General features: G+C 28.8%; 1 long non-coding RNA gene across 1 annotated transcript; it reads right to left on the reverse strand.

Annotated features, from left to right (window-relative positions):
• Positions 1 to 1,658: 1,658 nt before the first annotated feature.
• Positions 1,659 to 3,206, reverse strand: LOC116402608. Its single transcript, XR_004215053.1, has 2 exons — positions 2,618 to 3,206; positions 1,659 to 2,547 (listed from the first exon to the last, which is right to left on the reverse strand). It is a non-coding gene; the product is annotated as an uncharacterized LOC116402608 (long non-coding RNA).
• Positions 3,207 to 13,925: the final 10,719 nt, after the last annotated feature.

Below are 13,925 nucleotides of genomic sequence, written 5' to 3' on the forward strand. Positions count from 1 at the left end.
AGATTTAGAGGTTTGTTAGAAGAGAACCAATGGACGTTGTAGTTCTTTTGGTTTTTTTCTAACAAGATGAAGGCTAAGAGCAGTGGCCGAATCCAAAAAATTTATATAGGGAGACACCATACACTATATAATAAAGACACTAAAAAATATTTAAAAAAATATATTGAAGTTTCACTTATGCTCCAATAACATTCACTATATTTATAGCAATAAAGAAAGATTGGCAATTTGTAATGTAATTAATATGTGAATTTAAAAATTACATTAAAAAACAAAAATAAAAAAAATAATAATACATTTTTCATGGAATATCCTTGAGAGAGTGGAAGTTGACAAAAATCAAACTCTTAACCTGAGGGTTATAATATGGGGCACAACCAATACAATAGAACCATAATTTAGTCAATATAAAGCATTATTTAATATATATGTTAATCTGACACTTTAAAGTTAATATTAAAATACAAAAATCAATAATGTGATGCAGGTCGGGGCACATGTCCCAGGTCCCTTTATAAATCCACCCCTAGCTAAGAGAAGTTGTGTAAAAACCCCTAGGTTTTTTGTATGACTTTTTGTTGTGTATCCCCCGTAGATGAAGAAGGTGTTGATTATTTATATCCAAAATCATTTCTTCAAAGGGCTAAAAATTCAAATAGCTATTTAAAAAAAAAAATAGAATAACATCAACTTTGTCTTACACGCGTGTAGCTTTTGACAACTAAAACCTATTTTAAAAAGTTACCGCTTTTAGTATTTCTTCACCTACCTTAGTTAGTCTAATTAATTGATTTAGTTACTTTAACCAAACTACTTTCAAAATTTTAAAAGTAGTTAAATAATATATTTATTTTTTAACAATGTAACTAATCATAAAATTAAAAATTAACAAAATTAAGATAAAAATTAATATGACAGTTGAATTAATTTTAAATAAGGTCGAACAAAAATGAGTAGCTACACTATAATAGTTTTTTTATGGGACAGTTAAAGAGTACTTATTCCTACACTAGTTTTCCTTATTGATATGATCTAAATGATCGTTTACCTAGTCAACATGATTGCTTATCATGGTCAACAAGATTTGAAGTCATTTTTCCATTGTTTAAAATGAACTACGCGATCATGTGGGTATGATCTAAATCATAGCTTACCTAGTCAACACGATTGTTTAGTATGGTCAACACAATTGTTTAGATTTGAAGCCCTTTTTCTATTGTTTAAAAAGAGCTACACAATCGGGTGGATATAATCTAAGTGATCGTTTACCTCATCAACACGATCATTTAGCATGATCAACACGATTGTTAAGATTTGAAGCCCTATTCCCGTCATTTAAAAAGAACTACATGATCATGTGAATATGATGTAAACAATCGCTTACCATAGTCAACCCTAGTTACAAATTTATGCGAAGTTTTAGTTATCTTAGCGTGACTACAACATGCACATTTTTCAAATTCATGCACATATAACTTTGGAATCCTGTTTAACCTACTCGTGTTTCTAATTAATCTTTTATTCGCACGACAAAGCTTAGCATGTCGAGTATTAAAGGAAGATCATATGTAATTAGAAGATACATTTTTATCAACATTTAATTTAATGAGTGTCTTGCTAGAGGTGAACTTCAACTCCACTTTTTTTATGCCAGCTACTTTGGTTGCGTGGTGATCCCCAAGAAGAATATTATTGTCTTTAGTTTTGTTATATTTTTTTAAATAAACTAAGTTCATGGAAGACATGGCATGAAGCACCAGGGTCTAGCCAATAACCTTTAGACCTTCTGATCACATTTATTTCTATGATCATAGCTACTAAGTTTTCTTTTACGAGGTTTGCCTGCGCAGTAGGATGATTCCTGTTACTACAGTTCCTAGCTAGATGCCCATGTTGATTACAATTGAACCTTTAGACCTTCTTATCACATTTATTTCTTTGATCATAGCTACTAAGTCTTCTTTTACCAAGTTTGCCTGCGTAGTAGGATGATTCTCGTTCCTACAGTTCCTAACTAGATGCCCAGGTTGATTACAATTGAAACGCACAATTGGTACCGTACTTCTGGACTGAGGTTATTATTGATTCTTCTAGTTGTTGGGCCCATGGTTCTGAACCTTTATCTTATTCCCCTTAGACTTCAGGTCTAGTTTCAGAATGACAATGGACTTCTTTTTTAGGATCACGTTCACCTCTTCCTCCTTTTGATCATGCTTGTGGGCCTCCTCCTCAATTTTCAGTCGGGTGATTAGACTCTTCAGAGAGAACTCCTTCATCTTATGCATTAGGGTATTTTTAAAGTCCTTCTACAATGAAGGTAGCTTGTCAATAGTAACAGCAACCTGCAATTGCTCATCTAAAGGCATGCCTTCACTAATTATTTTGTGGATAATCTTCTGTAGTTCGTGTGATTGAACTTCTACTTATCTATCGTCAACCATCTGATACCACATGTATCGACTTACCGCATACTTCTTGAATCCAACTTCTTCAGTGTCGTACATTTTTTGCAGTCCATTCCAATCTTCCTTCACCGTAGACATAGCACTGTAGTAATTATAGAGTTCATCAATAAGTCCATTGTATGAGATTATTACAAAAAAAAGTCTAACTATACCCATGTGTTGTGAGCCTGAAGTCGCTTCTCGGTTGGATCGGTCTTTGGAACTTTTGGCTTTTCGGTAGTGCAGGTAGTGGCAACCTTCTTCAGGGTTAAGAAAAACAACATCTTCTGCTTCCAACATTTGAAGTGGGCTCCTACGAAGCGAAATGGTGAGTTCAAATCCGAGGTTAGCATGTCAGCTTGGAATAGACCGACCATGGTAGCAAACATGGACGTCTTAAATTGTTGATGTCGCTTTGCTAGAAGGCTTCGTTAGAATGACAAAACCTAAAAAACAAAAACTCATTAATTGTTGGGCTGAGTCACGAAACTCACTTTCTTTAAGACGTTTCACGGCTCTACTCTAGGTACTAGCAGTTGTTACAACCCCATCGTCCGTAGGATAAAACAATCTTTTTCGTCAGTTAAAATAACACTTGAACCCACTGAATAACAACACTCAAGATAAATACTTGCTAAGCTCGGGAACTCAAAGATAATAGAGAAATAAATTCTAAAAAAAATTGTACAGAAAGAGGGAAAATGACAGAGAATTGAGATGAAGGGAAGTTGTTGTGAAAATGAGAGAGAATTGAAAGGAAGGGAAGTTATTGTGTTCTATCAAAAAGATAGGAGGAGAAAGGTTTTATAGTGGAGGAATGAATGGTAAAGATATAATAAAAGTCCAATGAGTGGCCACAATTAACGGGAAGTGCTTCAACGTTCAAAATGCCAAAAAAGGATCAGGAGAAGTTTACATCGCCAACATTGACTTTGAATGGAGAACTGACCCATATTTTTGGCACAATATGAAAATATATTTTAACTTTTCACCAACAACTATATATTAAATGAGTGTATAACTGGAGAATTTTCCACTTTTCATTTTGCCCTTAGATGTTTTTAAAATCACTATTTCACATGTAATGTTTTCTATTTAACTATCACACTAACCTAAAATATCACACATTTTGACGTCATTTCATATATAGAAATCATTTTATAAAATTTTTGAAGGGATTAGAGCTCTTCGTAGCATAAGAATTTAATAGAACCTTAAACACAATTTAATTGCTAATTTGAAATATCACTACAATGTCTAAAAATATATATATATATATATATATATAAAACTCACGTTCAATGCTATCTCTGAATCTATAATTGATCACCAGTTTGGAGTCAACACCACAACTTGAAGACTCTTCTATCCTCTAAGTGATTGAACTCTGATTGGAAATCAAAGAGAATTCTTTTTCTTCTGAGATATTACACAGAACTCTGCTATTACAAAATGCACACAGAGAGCGATGCCTTACCAACTTTCATTTTCTTAGGGAGAGATGTTGCTTCCCTTTTCTTCAAAAGGAGAGATCGGAACACGATATCACTTCCCTTTTCCTTAGTGGGAGAGATATTGGATACGGGAAGCATCTCATGTTCCCTTAATAACTCTTAAGGGAGTTATTAGTTTAATTTAGTTAATATTAATATTAAAATAAATAAATAAATCATATGATTTAATATGCTAAATTAAATATCATAATTTAATACAAATTTGAATCATATTCATATATAATATTTTCTTAGTTTTAATGTGTATCATGAACACATTAAATTTTAATCTATAGTTTTAATTTGAATCTAATTCACACTAAAATAATATTTGAACTCATTTAAATATTTTATTATCTGACTAATTAATTTTGAATCATATATCCAAAGTTAAATTTATAAAATAAAGTTTAATTAAAAATATAAACTTTATATTATAATATATCACTATACATTATATTATTTTCCTAAGTCAATTTGAACATTTCAAACTACATCCGATATATTATAACCTCATTACCCTTTACGAGTTAAGCAAATGATATAATGGACCTACAAATCAGAAGCTACAATAACATGAAATTAATTTACTATACTCATTAACCACGTTAATCATATTCATTAGCTGTGTACACTCCACTAAAGAGTCATAGTTGAACTCTTCTTATTGTAGATATATTTATGTGTTCATGAATATAGATCAATAACAATAAGTTAGTCCTTCATAAGTGTTCGTAACACTAGTTGGGTCAAATTGCCGTTTTCTCCTTGGTTACTTCTAGTTCTTAAATATCAGTGCTCTTCTAATGAACAGCTTGTTTATGGTTCAACTAATAAACAAAAACCCCTCTTGTGCCATAGAGAGAGTATGGTCCTTTGTTTAAGTCCCGAAGACACAATTTTAGGGAACACTCGTCTACTTACCTCAAAGTCGGGAAGAAGTGAATTTCATATGTGTGATTATGTTTTCAGCTCCCCACTCGATTTTGTCCCCAAAATGATAAACTTATTGAGTTGGCAACTTGGCCACCCTTACCATACAAATCAAAGGACAACCTCTCGCGAACAGGAGTTCATAATACACTTAAAATTAAGATTAAGTTACCTAAGGCTCCTAATAAAATTGAAACATAACTAGTTAGTGAAGTTACATCTAGTGATCACTATTTCATAGTTTGGTCTTATGCAAAGTCATTGCATATAATACCCTCACTCCCATGTCACCTACACAACGCATTGGATCATTGTGTTTGTATTAAATAGAAGGAGAGTAGTATCCATAGTCTTGCCCAGATAAGGTACCCAACCTTTGTCTCTATATGTTTTAATATACCGTTCAAGACTCATCAAATAGCTTAAGATGTTAGTTTATTGAATTTAGGTTATTAAGACAAAACAAATAATCAATAACACTTTATTAAAATTACAACAATAACACTTTATTAATAATGACCAACAAACTACACTTTTAAGACATAAAACCTAACAATTATAACTACAAAAAATTTCAAATAAGAAATACAATTTTTTTCTACATTTCTTCTTTTATCTCTTCATTTTCAAAATGTTTACCGAAAGATTTTTAGAACGAAGTTTTTGTTTTCTTAGTTGAAGATGGTCTCAATTCTTTCAATCAAAGTGAGTTTTGTTTTTTTTGTTTTTTTTTAAAGAAAGATAACAAAAAACAAAATTATTGTTAGGTAAATATATGGATTGTGTATCTATGAAATATACCATATTGAGTTTGGTAGTTCTCCAAATCTTTGCTATAACTAATTACTACCCCCATCCCTTCCATCCCTTTCATTTTTTCGTTCTATATTTTAGTCTTCTCTTCTTTTTTATTTTCATCTATGAAATCTATTGTTATAGGGTCAACTAATAAAGTTTCATTTATGTAAAGCCGTTTTACATTTTTTTCAATTAATAAAATAGGAGACTTTTCTAATTTTAATTCCTAGGGTTACCTTGATATATATATGATTGTTTAGTATTCTAACTGAAATTTCTTAAATGAAATATTTATTTTATCGTTTGAGATATAATATAATATTAAAGCTGTGATGAAAAATAATTCAATAATACGATATTTTATTCTTTTAAAGAAATTACTATAATAAATTCTGAGTTCTCTTCTTTTTTTTTTTCGAAAACAAATAGTTTCCATTATAAACTAAGTTGGTTGGGAAAATTAAATATTTAATTAATTAAAAATTTGTAAGATAAATTGCTAAAATAGGTTGTTTATCAAATTTGTAAAGGTTAAAATCTTTTAAGATAAATCCTATAATTTGTAGTTTATTATTTAAACTTATAAAATTATGGATTTATTTGTTATTGAAAGTTATATAACTAGTTTTCTTTTTTAAAAATAAAAATAAAAATAAATGTGAATCCAAGCAGAGAAAAAAAGAAAAAAAAAGTGGTGAAGTTATAAAACAATTGGATTTAAATATATAAATTTGGGGGAAAAGGGAGATTTGATAGAATTGAATGAGTTAAAAGATCAATGTTGTTTGGAGGGCATTTTCGGAATACTCTTGACCATTTCTATAGCTTTTTATTTGGGCCTTTCTGCTTTAATTGGCCCAATTACACAAATGGCCTAAACTCATCCTTTTTTTTCGGTAAGATTGATTTAGAAAAAAGAACTAAATTTAATACAAATTTTACAAATTATTAAGAATCTTACAAATTTCTTTAGGTATCAGCAAAGAGCTCTTTGTCCTTTCTTGTATGAATTGTCACATGTATACTAGTGCATATATTCAATAATATTAGTGCGTATGTTCAATAATACATATACATATTTTTTTTTATGGTTTACGATGTTTTGTGATTTTTTCTTTTTGCGTATATATACCAATATATACACATATTATATATTCATTCAGTATTTTTTTATTTCTTACATATATGTATATATGTTACTGAATAGTTCATTTATGTTTTGTGATTTTTTACGTATATACTATTGCATATATTCAATAATACATACATATATTTTTGTTCTTTATATTTTGTGATTTTTTCTTACTGCACTTATATACCACTATATACATAGATTATATATAGGTTGGTCCACATTCTATAAACAAATTAATATAAGAATCTTTTATAAAATATACACTGTATTATTCAATATATATTATACTTAGGTGGAATATATGAAAAATAATGCAAAATGAAAGAAAGAATAGACGGGGTGAGAGATTAGAAAGTGGGAGAGAGATCTAGAGGGAAGATTTTTTGAACGAAATAATCAAAATAAATAAAAATTAAGGGAAAATTTTATTATAATATTTTCATAATAGAATTATTTACTTACCATATTTTCATACAATATCTAATAAATACAAATATTAATCATGGTCCACTTTCCTTTTTATTTTTTCTATTTTTTAATATATTATTATTAATAAATATGGGTAAATTAGTCATTTGAGCTTTATATTTGTAAAAAATATTAGTCAATTTAATACATTTTTATAAAATTTAAAAATTTTAGGTCAACCTTGTAATATAGTATACAATTTTAGGCTATATGAATTAAAGACCTTTTTCCTAAATAACTCTTCCTTTTCCAAATCGGTTTGGGGATGATTTTGCTGATTGATTTTGCCCTTTGCAATATACATCAACCGAAGAAGAAGATTATAAACAATAAACTTTCAGAAAAATCGCTTCTTTGGTCCACCACGAAAACCAATTTAGACTACGATATAAAAATTGGGCAAAAAAAAAAAAAATGCCCAAGTCGAACAAGCGCATGGGCCAAAGCCCAAACCCACCAAAAAAGGGGTCCAACCCACTTAAGATCCATGAAAATTCTCTATAAATAAGGGTCTTTAACTAACATACCTAAAATGGTACACCATATTACAAGATTAACCTAATTTTCTTAAATTTTCCAGCAATGTCCTAAATTGCACAATATTTTACACAAATATAAGACCTAAATGACCAATATAACCTATCTTTATTAATAACAATAAATTAAAAAATAGAAAAAATGAAAAATGAAAGGATCATGATTAATATTTGTATTTATTAGATATCTTATGTAAATATGGTAAGTGATTCATTTTGTTATGGTAATATTATAACACGGATTTTCCCCTTAATTATTTTTATTTTGATGATTTTGTTCAAAAAAATCTTTCCTCTCGATCTCTCTCTCTTCGTCCATTCTTTTTTTCGTTTTTCATTGTTTTTCATATATTCTATCCAATTATAATATATATTGAATAATACAGTGTATATTTTAGGAATGAAAAGTTATTATATCAATTTGTCTATAGAAGGTGGACTGACGAGGAGAGAAATCACGGACGTGAATTATGGTTTAGATAATTTTAAAAATAAAGTAAAAGTTTCATTATTCGAATACGTTGAATATTAATTCTTCACAAAAGACGTCGAATAATAAAAGATTGGGGAAAGTATAAGTTGTGAAGAAGAAGAACATCGATGGCTAACTGGTACAGTGATCTTTCGAAGAAAAAAAATTGACAAAAATTTAAGGTTAGTAAGAATTTATATTTCGCTTTCGAAATACATTAGGGGTATATTTAGTATATTGAAGATAATATCATTTATGCATTATTGAATATATGAAGTAGTAAATGAACATAAATGAGAACTTTATATTGTAAGTAGATTGAGAAGAGGAAAAAGATTTTTGGAAATATCAATAAGAGAAACAACATTGACTCAAGTGAGAATTGTGTTTGAAGAAACGCTAGATAACATAATATGATGCTAAAAAGGTAACATGGCCACGAGAGAGCGTAGTTTATTAATTAAAAAGAGAATCTCAATAACGAAAACCTTTACGAGGTGAAGAGATCAATTGCTTCAATAATGTGACTACAGAAGAGATAAAATCACATTCTCTAGAACCTTGAAAGAATTAAAAATACAAAAACTAATAGAATGTTAAGCATGATACCATTAGGATATATGTGCCCTAAAGCTTCCTAGTCAACCCGTTATTATTAATTATACAATATTAATTGAAACATAAATAAAAAATTCAAAGGTTATTGTATGTAATCTTGAGTAGTATGTAGTTGACGTATAAGTGGATCATATTCATAAAAGTCTAGAGTATATGGATATGCTTGGTACCCTATATTCTAGAGACATTATGGATATGACCTACTTTCTAACAGTTACAAATGGTTTGATCTAAATCGTTCATGTGGAGACATGTGAGCGGAAGTATCCTATATAAAAAGTATGCATAAGACCAAACCGTTAAATAGTAAATCTTTCTTTGTAAATTTATTAATTGATGAGATTAATATTTCAAAAGGATAATCATGTGTGTCTCGTCTTTTGATTTGCAAGCATGAGAGTGATCACTTGAGTCATCGACTCAATAAGATCTATTATTTTAGAACTTGACTGAATAGAGAGCTAGAAACATAACTTCGCAAGATGAAATTTACGATAAATGAGTAGCTTTAATTACTAACTCCAGAATTTGAACAAGAGGGATCGTCTCACTCTCTTACTAGCTCAAGAAGAACTTAGTTTATAGTTGAGACATAACAAAGTGTTGATTAGAGAATCAACAATACTTAAAGAAAAAATTAATTAATTAATTTGAATGAGATTGAAATCAAAGAGATAATGGAAGAATAAATATTTAAATATTTAAGAGGACCCTTCTGCTAAACTTTGTCCATTAGTGATTTAAATTAATTGATTCTTTTCAAACAAAAACAACTAAAGGAAAAATTTTCATAGAAATTATTAATAAACGAACATAAATAATACTACAACAAATATCACATATAAAAGCAGACGAGACGACAAATACTATTGTAGGCCTTCATAACATCTTTTGAGATGCCACAGGCGATGATTATTGAACGTCCTACACTTTCTATTTATTTATTTGTCCACTATAGCAAATGTTGTAAAAGGTTGATTTCTAATTGCAAATTATCACGTTATGACAACATTTCATAGTGTCGGTCAAACACATTATGGTTTCTCTTTCATAGCATTCTTTATAGCATGTAGTAATTGTTATCTAACACGAATTTATAGCATTTTTAGTACGTTGATGAGAGATGTGATTACCACATTATAATGTTAACAATAGCAGGAAACCCACATTATTACAACTATACTATAACATTTTTTATAGCATGTAAAATTATTATTATAACATTTTGATAGCTTATTTCAATGTTATGAAAGAAAAAATAGTATCATAGCTTAATTTTTCATCCATTCTCATTTAACAAACTTTTATATTTTATAGCAATGGTGAAATTGCTTTTCTTTATATCCATAACCATTTTATAGCATTGAGAAACTTCCAAATATTATTTTTCATTGGTATTTGTAGCTTTCTTCACATATATATGATAAAAAAGTTATAACGTATAAAATTAAATTATACGAAATATTACATATTAATTCCAAAAGTTAATTTAAGCAACATCTTAGAGGCATGAAATACATAATTAATACTAGGCATCAAACTTTGAGGCAATCTTATGTTCATGAGATAAGCATTTTTGCTGAATTTTATGAAGCATATGATTTATAAGTATGTCTTATTTAAAATAATCACTCATTCATTATTTCAAATGTTTTTCATTTTTAGGTATAGATTGTGATTTTGAACTAATTTAGTGTTATTTGTCTCTTTCATCTTTCAATCTCTTTTGTTGTTATGTACTTTTAATTATTAGACTTTGGATGTGAGTAAGTTGTGGGAGCTCCAACTATTTTGAGTTTGTTTATATAAGTACTATACATGTTTTTCTCTGTTTGGATCCAAATTAAGAGTTGGTAGTCAAATAAGTTGTTAATGAGTGTTATAGAGTAAGTGATACTTGTTGACGTCACACTTTCTCTTGGGCTAAGAGAGGAGGTCTTGGATCGAGTGTGACAAGAAGAGCCTAGAGGAAGCTCAAAGAGGTCATAAAGAGCGTAGCAAAAAAGACTACTGGTACTAATATAAAGCCATAGCAGAAAATCCATGAAAGAGTTAAGCCCAAGCATGTTAGGTGTTTGGTTGTTGTTTTGGGGTGATGGAGTTGTAGTCGCCTAAAAGTGTAATGGTTTGACAGTTTTCATGGATTAACGAGGTGTTTCTATGAGGCTAGATATCCATTGCCTAACACCAACTCTATGTAAGCCATCTGAATTACATCAAAGATATGCCAAAAACATTTCATACTACTCTTTACTGCCAATTTTCATCTTGACTACTTACTAACTTAAGCTACTAAATAAAAGATTACACCTTAACCTTGGCAAAGACTATGCTCTACCACTAAGCTATTTTTGCCAGCTACGGTAGTAGTGAAGCACTACTGAGCAATTCACATATCACTAAGAGACAAACGACTTATCCTTTTTCGTTCATCTGCCTTTCTCACCATGGATAGGCTATGTGGCTTTGCACTTCAACCCCTAAGAATACCACGTCATGATGACTGGGATGATAGGCTTTTCGTTTCTCTGTCTTTGAAATTAACACTTCTTTCTCAAATCTACCTCGAGCGAGGCCAAAATGTCGTCTCGCACATGAGTCTGTGGCTAGACAATGAATTTGGCCCACTTCATTTTGCAGAACTTTTGGATTATCTTCCTCTAAATTAAAAATTTATTGATCCGAGTATTTTTCAGGCCGAAAAAGGGTAAGGAAGATAATGTTTTTTTATTTAAAAAAAAAAGAAAAAAGAAAAAGGAAAAAATATTAATCAAAAGAATGAAAATGATAGCATTTCGTACGGCTGCAATAGCTTTATTTAATTTAAATACGTTTTTTTATTAGTACATTTAAACTTCTACCTAACTTTAACAACAACAAAAATTGGTCTAATTTTTATTTGATCTTTACATTTAAAATGATATGCTTTTTAAACTTTAGATTTTAACTTTTATTTTAATTTAATTGTTAATATTTAATAATTAATTTAAAATATAATAAAATTGAGTTTAAATTAAACAGAATTTTAAATTTAAGTTTTAACAATGATAAGAAACCGTGAAACTTAATTCAATAATTATTATCTTTTAATTATTTAAAGTAAGTAACGAACTAAAAAGAAAGGTAATATTTAGTAAAAAATCCAAATTAAACCCATAACTAAATTGAAATAGAATAAATGGTAGTATTTGGAAATTAAACTCAAATTACTAAAAGATTTAAAAGTATAATATTAATAAAAACTCTCAAAATTTCACGAAGAAAATATATTTTCTTTAAAGAGTTGACCCCATTATAGAAATAAAATACATCTATGTGTTTTATATGTTACATGACTATCTAGTTTGCTTTATCTAGTTAGCTCTTTCAATTCTTCTAATGAGACTGTGAAACGTGTCCTACTAGCTCGTTATATAATATGTATAAATTTATTTTAAAAATATATATATGCTTGCATTCATATATATATATATTATATAGCAATGTTGCTAAATGTCTACCGATCCCACTTATATTATTGCATCCCATTACTTATATTTTATTTTCTTGAATGGAAAGGAGAAAGAGAAAATAAAGAAGAAAAGGAAACCATGTGTTTGATGGTTTGATTTTACTCATTTAAAAAGTAATATAAAATTCTATGTATATATATATATATTATGGGCCTCCAACTCTTTGATTCCATTTAATTATTTACATTTCTATAGTTTTTATACTTTTATATGGTGGATAATTCATTCACGTGTAGCTCATGTAATATGTAAGATATATAAATGTGTATTGTACTTTAAAATATAATAATTATTATGTACAACAAGTTGTGTAATATAATATTACATTCAAATCTTAAAGTATAATAATGGTCTTAATTTATAAATCATAAATTTTAGAGTGGTTGCTTTGGTTGTTTCCCCCACTATTTTAATACTTTTAGATGGTCAATTTTTAAGTAAGTCATTTGAGTTTAATGTAACAATAATAATGTTTTTCATCCTAATAAAATATATTTACATCAATCATTAATAGATGATATTGTTTTTATTTATTTATGACCAAATAATTGAGGGAGTTGGAAATTGATTTTCATTTTTATTATAAATAATTAAATTTAACATTTGAAAGATGAAAGAGTAAAGGTTAAAACCAAAAAATATTTACGGTTCTAGAAACAGAAAATAAAAACCTATGAAACTATCATTGTATTTTCGTAAATTCCAAATTCGATGTTGTTGGTTTTGAATTTTATATTGAATATATGTGCATCTTCTTCGTATTATCACTTTACTCCTTCATCTTATTCATATGCCTATGATTTCTTTATCTCCTCTTCTATAATTAATTTCTTTTTCATCATATATCACCTTCGGTGTCATCTTTTTCATAAAGAATATTTTTTTATAATATTCTAAAATATAAGGAAAACACAATACTTGATAACGAACAAAAGATTTTTCTTTTTTTTTATTATCAAGTATTGTGTTCTTCTTCTTCTTCTTTCACTATATGATCGTGTAGCAATATTTAAATGATCAGTTGTCTATCCCAGATAGACAGAGATAGACTATTATTACTAATAGATCGTTTAGACTAGTACAACCGTACAAGATCATGTACCAATTATATCGTTTAGATTTGGTACAAGACTTTTAGACTGAGTACAAGGGTGCAATATCGTTTAAACTAGGTACAAGAGCATTTAGTGTGATACCTGTGTTTGAAATAGAAGGATCAATTGGAAATAAGAGATTTGAAGAAGGTGTGTTTTAAGAAGGATGCATTTGAGGAATTAGGCATTCTAATGGATAGCGTTAAAGCTAGGCAACACGAGGAAAGAGGAAGACGTTTTGGTGCAAGGCGAGAAGAGGCCAAACATTGTGAGTTAGGAATTTTTGGAAAATTTCATAATTGAACTTAAGTAATGGACCACGTGTAAGGGTTTAAGCTAAGCATGGTCTAAAAAGTTATTTAACTTACACATATACTACTTCAAATTAGGAAAATTTATGAATGGCTAATCTAATTTTGGAG

The sequence above is a fragment of the Cucumis sativus genome, chromosome 3 (assembly GCF_000004075.3).
Source record: "Cucumis sativus cultivar 9930 chromosome 3, Cucumber_9930_V3, whole genome shotgun sequence".
In the NCBI taxonomy this organism is placed as follows: Eukaryota; Viridiplantae; Streptophyta; class Magnoliopsida; order Cucurbitales; family Cucurbitaceae; genus Cucumis; species Cucumis sativus.